Genomic DNA, 7,337 nt, shown 5'->3' on the forward strand with positions numbered 1-7,337 from the left:
TAAATTTTAAACACAAATAAAAAGTTCAAAGGGTCACATGATATGCAGAAATGGAATAATTCAAACTCTTGTTTCTTCATCCATATGATTTCTGTGCTGTGATTATTTATTTCAAATCTATGGTTTAAACACAGGTATATGTAATAGCACAAGGGTTGGAGACTAAGCTCAGAATGAGTTCAGATTATTCTGATGCTTCATGAGCTCGTCCTTGAAATGAATTTGCATAGCTCAGTCTGTGTGTGACAGGAGTCAACTGTTTAACTGGAAGTTCCCCCAATTCACTTCCATGTAGAATACCGTGTTCATTAAAAGATAACTAATAGAAATATTTCAATTTCAAGCTTACTCAACAGTAACAGAATTTAGAGCAACAGAAGTTTTTTAGAGAACTAGGTTATTGCCTATATTGTTTAGAATTATTGACACTTAGTGATAACAAAAGTCCAACCAAATTTTATTTTCAGTCTTAAAAATACAGACAGTGCACTCTCTTACTGCAAAGAAATGTTAATAACATAGTTTCAACTTGTTTGCTCTGTTGTTAAGTTTGCTGTTCACTCCAAGTGTTTACCAAAGATTTAAGAGCAACAGTTGGGATATAAAGAGTAAGTAGGGCTAGAGAATGTGACCTAGAAAACCTCAAGTGCACAGAACGCCACCTACCCAGCCCATCTCTGCCTGCTCCGGGCTGAACTGTATGTCCCCACAAAATGCATGTGTTGAAGCCCTAACTCCCAAAGCAGTTGTATATGGAGCTGGGCTTTTAAGGGGTAATTAAGGTTAAATGAGGTCATAAGGGTGGGGATCCTTATAAGAAGAGGAAGACACATCTCTGTCTCTACCTCTGTCTCCCTCCCTACAAACCAAGGAAGGACCACACGAGGACATATCAAGACTGCCATCTCCCTAGATCATCTCTGGGAAGCGAGGTCTCATCAAGACGGAATTAGCAGGAACCTTGATCTTGGGCTTCCCAGCCGGAAGTGAACTGGGAGAATTCCCAGCTAAGCATGGACTCCACTATATGCATTCATTTCAAGAGTAAGTTCTGTTTACTGTACAGGAATCATACCACAATAAAGGCGTTTAAAAAAAAAAGAGTAAGTTCTCTATGAGGAGTAAGTTTCTGTTAAGACACCAGCCTATGGTATTTTGTTACGACAGCCAAGCAGACCAGTACACTGGTCCCTGTAGTGAGCGCTGCCTTTGCTCCAGCAGGAGTTGATAAAGATGTGGCTGAAATCAAAGAGGATATTCAGTCCATGGCAAGCAGAGGAAGAACTTTGGGGGCCTGGGAGTACAGGAACTCTCAGTACTGTTTTTGCAACTTCTTGTGAGTCAATTTATTTAAAAATTTAAAGTATATGCATATATTTTAGATATATTTTAAATTTAATTATAACATTTTAAAAATTATAAAACTATCATAGTTATAGAATTTATAATATTTAATATTTAAATATATAATATTTAAAATTTAATATATGTTTTAGCTTAGGAGAAAAGTTTCATTGAAAAATCCACTAAGCGGGTAATGTAATGTCAGATAAGAGTATAGTTTATATCCACTAACTGATCTGTTGAATAAATATTCTTTTATGTAGATCATGTAGCTCTTGTGCCAACCAACATACTAGGTGCTATGAATATTTGAAAAGACAATGTCATTGTCCACAAGGATTTGATGGTTTTGCTGGAGCAATAGACATACAAAAATCTAATATGACCACTATTTAAAAGGAGAGATGGACAAATTCTGTAGCGGACATTTGTTCACTTTGGTTGTCCAGCTTCTAAATACCCTTCCTATTTGGAAGCAATCTCAAGACCAACCAGAAGCAAGGAGGCTTCACTGCCCATAATGGAAACCTAAAGGGGCCCCTGCCACTGTCCCCTGGCAACCAAAGCATGGGCATGTGATTAAGTGCCTGGGACTCTCATTCTTGAGGAAATGACCGAAAGTCTCAGGATCAGGTAGAGATACTCAATCAAGGTGACAATAGTGGAGTCAAGAGTCCAGTGACTCAGGGAGGAGTTTGCACAGGTGGTGGACTCCACCAGCCTGATTGCAAGTGCCCTGCAGCTGTCAGTCAGCAGTAGCACCCCAAAAAGATCATTCCCATGACAGGAACTCAGTGATGCCTCCTTTGCCTCAGTCTCAGCCCCGGCTGGGCTCTGTAGCATCCTTGTGTATTCCATGAGCCCCCTCACTAGAATGACTGCTTAATAATGAAAAGATATGAGCTACTCTTACATACATAGAGATGAATCTCAAAAACCAATGCTTGGTGAAAAAAACCAGAACGAAAGGGTACATCTTGTATTATTCCATTTATGCAAAGTATGGGCAGAACTCATCGACAGTGACAAAAATTGGGCAGAAAATGGGGGTGGGGGAGACTGACTACAGAGACATGAGAAAACTTCAGTGGGTAATGAAAATGTTCTACATCTTGATTGAGGTGGTGCTTATTTGAATGTTTACATGTGTCAAAAATCTATCAAACCGAACACTTATAATTGGGTGCATTATATTGTGTGTAAATTGTAGCCTCAACAAAGCTGATCTTTTAAAATGTTGAAAAAGAAGAATATAGAGAGGTTTAAACATGAGACATCTGGGGGGAAATGTCCCAAAATTAAAAGCATCGCTATCCTCTGAGGAGGGACACTGGGTGACTAGGGAAGAGATGCGATAGGGTGTTTGCTGTATTGCCTTTGGTACCTTTTAAATATTTGTATTTATGTGAGTGTGTTATCTATTTTAAAATGTTTCCAAATTTTAAAAAGCCCACCTCCTCCAGAGGATCGATGACATTAATGACATTGTCAATAACTTATAGGAGGTGGGGGATACCTAGCACATCTCCACTAAACCTTCAGTGTGGCAAGTGCAGAAGAGGAGTGGATTTTGAAAAACCCCCATGAATTATCCTAAGGCCTATAAGGTTTTGACTCCACCCACAGCTGAAGTTGAGATGTGGTATACTTTCTGGAGCAAATCAGTACAGATCCCACCACCTGGTACACATCTGCTGATCTGGAAAATGCTATTTTTCTGCATCCCAGTATTCAAAAACTGCCAGAAATAATTTGCTTTCACCTGTTGGAGGTAGCAATACAGCTTCACACCTTTGGCTTGGGGCTAAATTAACTCTCCATTTCTGGCAATGATTTAACCATTAGGAACTTGGATCATCTTATCGTGCTACAAAATATCACATTGGTTCATAACACTGATGACTTTATGGTCCCAGATCTTGGAGGTCAGGAAGTAGTAAGTATCTTAAGATGATAATAGCCTATTTAAAAGACACTTGAATGCCAGTGGGTAGGAAATAAATACCATAAAACAGGGCACTGTCCCCTCAGTTAAGTTGCTGGCCATTCTTAGTTGCAGTGGTACATTGGAGTCAGCTTGTACCTGCTGATGAAGGCTTGTTGTTAATTATTCAGGAATATTTTGAGACTTGTGACAATGCTGAGTGTATTAATTTCCTGAATCTGCTTGAACAAATTGCCACAAATTCAGTGCTTTAAAACATCCCAAATTTATTACCTTATAGCTCTAGAAGTAACAAGTCTAAAATCAGTCATCAGGGCTGCATTCCTTCTGGAAACTCTAAGGGAAAATCTGATTGCCTTTTCCGTTTCTTGCCTGAAGGAATTACCTTTATCCGTCTTCAGAGCCGGCCACATAGCATCTTCTACTCTCTCTTTCTGACCTCTGCTTCTATCGCCATATCTCCTTCTCCTCTCATAAGGACCCCTGTGATCACATTGGGCCCACCTAGACAATCCAGAAAAATCTTTCCATCTCTAAATCCTTAACCACATCTGTGAAATCCATCCTGCCATTTCAGGTAACATATTCACAGATTCTGGGGATTCACTTGCGGACATTTTTGAAAAGCCATTATTCAGGCTGCCATTAATAATTGATCTCTCAATTCTTACTGAGTGCAGACTTCATCTCAGAATCATTCCTAACACGAGCACTTCACAGCAATAGGTCTGAGTCAGCACAGGAGATAAAATCTATATTCTGATCTTTGATCAATGCTAAATGTATCCAATCATTCAACATTTATTTATAGTTTTTCCATGAGCTATTTATTGTGCTAGACAAATCTTGTTGGAAATGGACACAGACCCTGTCCTACTGGAATTCAGAGTTTATGGAGGAAGAGAGACAACATCTGGGTAAGCAAACCAATAAATACATTTTAAAAGTAAGAAGAGGTGGAGAGGGTGTAGCTCAATGGTAGAGCATGTGTTTAGCATGCCTGAGGTCCTGGGTTCAATCCCCAGTACCTCCATTAAATAAATAAATAAATAAACAAACAAACAAACAAACAAACCTAATTACCTTCCACCCAAAGGTGGGGAAGATAAGCTCCCCTGCCCCCCCAAAAAGTAAGAAGAGTACTAGGAAGGAAACAAACAGGGTCCTGATAAAGAAAAACAAGTGTGATGGTCAGGGAGGCCATGTGTAAAAAGGTAACTATTAAGTTGAGACTTGAAGGACTGGGAACCAGTGATGTGAAGCGTGGAGAAAGCTGTTATCGGCGAGGGCACTGTGTGTGGGACCAACATTGACAGTGCTGAGAGGGAATGCTATGGCAGCCCCACATTGCTTCCTTGAGGCATGGAGTCTCTGAATGAAGCTGACTTACTTCCCCACAGAGGACTTACCATGGTGAGACTGCGTTCACCTATGGCCAGCGCCTGTCCCAGCTTGGCCCCAGCCCAAGCCACACCCTCTGCTTCGATCCATTTATTAAAGAAAGCTGTTAGAAAATAACCTTTGCTCTCATTCTTCATCTATCCAGGCTGCCACACTAAGGCAGTTGAGTTTGGTCAGAGCTTTCAACAGTCTGTTTTTCTAAGTAGGAGAGAAAATTTGGATTTTCAAGTTAGTTCAGAGGGATATGACATTGTAGACCACTAGGTATTTCTTTTATTTTAAAGGAGCAACTAGTATGTAGTCTGCCCAAGAGTCTGTTACACGTATTGACATTGTTAAACAGATACACGGTAACTGATTTAAAAAGGTACAGTCTTACTTATCTGTGGAGTATTTGAACACACCATTGTCATAGCTTTTCTTTTCTTCCAGAACTACTGTTTCTGTTTGGGTTTATACTTCATATTTGACTGATATTGCTGTTCCTAAATTCCTCAACTGTTAACTACACTTCATTCACTGGAACCGATAATTTGTCTTTTGTTATTGTCCTGCTTTCAAATTAAGATGTGGACATTATGCCCACTTTTTTTCTTTTTTATTGAAGTATAGTTGATGTACAGGTGTACAGTATAGTGATTCACAATTTTTAAAGGTTATACTCCATTTATAGTTATTATAAAATATTGCTTATATTCCCTATGTTGTACAATATATCCTTGTAGCTTACATTATTCCCAATTTTAGGACAGAATTCTTGAACTTAAAAAATAAAAACCTTAAAGAAGCTCTGTTGTCTCTTGCCGTGAAGATCTCCTCCATAGGGATGTCTATTTCAAAGGCAAAGACGGAAGGCAGAGTTTTAATTCTGCAAATTACTGTACTGGCTCCATGTGGCCACCAGAGGGAGCCAAAACCATTGACGCTCCATTTATCACCAGCACCTCTGCAGTATTTTTCTTCAGCTGTAATCTTTGTCTTTGACATGTTCCAACCAAAACATATATCTAAATCAGGGGACCAAATTGCACAAGGAAGCCCAGTCCTGTTTCCTCCTACAGTATAATGTCTAGAAGCCTCTTCTATTTATTTATTGCTCCACTAAAGGAGTTAAGGGACCCATGTGGCAAAGTGAGTTCTAAGCAAAACTGAGGTCCAGAGGATGGATCCACATTCTAACCACTACTATGCGCAGACATGCCCTGGTAGATCGTGTAGCAGAGAACCAAAGTGAACTCAGCTTTTCACACAGATGTGTGTTTCTTTTACACTTCAAGTAGGTCTCTCAAAAGGTCTGAAGAAAGAATTTAGGGGTCCTGGATACTGAAAAGATAATAGTGCCCCAGGCATGCTAAGAGCAACGCTAAACCATAAAAGGACAAGTCTAATGAATTCAGAGTGCTCCCGACCACTTCACAGATGAGGAGTTGGGAGGATAAGCTCTTGTGTGGGGAGTTCTAGCCAATAATGCAGGTCACTGATAGCAGGAGGAATTGTCCCAGCAGGTAGAAACAGAGATGCAGGGCAGACAGACAGGGCAGACGTTTTGTAATGATCATCTAATCAATTTCACGGGAAAGTGCCTCTATTTCATATCTCTACTGATAAATTTACTAAAAGAAATGAGCTCAAATTTATCAAAAGCGAATAAAGTCAGTTCAATTTAGTGTTTCTCTGCTTTTATTTTACCCGTGTCTTCTGGATTCTCTCCTAACACTCCAAGTACTCATGGACTCTTAAATAAAAAAGCTATTTGGCGCTGCCTTCTTAAATTGAGATTGAAAAGATGGTGGAATTGGGCTCAGATATCTGAAATTTTTCCTTTTTTTTTTTGGTTTTTGTTTTTTGCGTATCTGAATTTTTAAAAAGCCATAGAGATGTGTTTGATTCATACTCAGACTTGAGAACAGGTGACGTGCCTGCACAGCTGACACACCAACCTGCTATTTACAATCTCAAAAACTGCCGGCTTTCCCACGTCCTTGGCTTTGGCCAAGCCTAGCCCACTTCTTTCACTAAACATTTCTGACCTCCCAAATGGACTCACTACAGCCCTTTGTCATTCTCTTATATAGTTCTTGTAATCTGCCCTGAACTGTTGGGGGTTTATGTGCCTGGATTACCTTCTTAGTAGACAAAGAACTCTTTGGAGGCAAGCCTCAACTTACTTGCATCCTCTATAATCTCTTGAATGTGATAGATGGGCAAAAAACACTTGCTCTAAATGCACTATGGTATCCCAGATTGGATTCTGGTACAGAAAAAGGATTAATTGAGAAGCTAGTTAAGTTCAAATTAAGTCTGTAATTTAGTAATGTACCAATGTGAATTCACAACTGGTTTTTTTTTGTGGGGGGGAGGAGGGATTGGGTTTATTTATTCACTTACCTTTAGAGGAGGTACTAGAAATTGAACCCAGGACCTTGTGCATGCCAAGCATGTGCTCTAGCACTTAAGCTACACTCTCCCCCCATGAATTCACTATCTCTGACAGATGTATCAAGGTTAAATAAGATGCAAGATGGGTTGAAGGGGTGTGTAGCTCAGTGGTAGACCACATGCCTAGCATGCACGAGGTCTTAGGTTCAATCCCCAGTATCTCCATCAAAAAGATAAATAAATAAACCTAATTACTCCCCACCAGCAA

The sequence above is a fragment of the Camelus bactrianus genome, chromosome 25 (genome assembly GCF_048773025.1).
Source record: "Camelus bactrianus isolate YW-2024 breed Bactrian camel chromosome 25, ASM4877302v1, whole genome shotgun sequence".
NCBI classification, from domain to species: Eukaryota; Metazoa; Chordata; class Mammalia; order Artiodactyla; family Camelidae; genus Camelus; species Camelus bactrianus.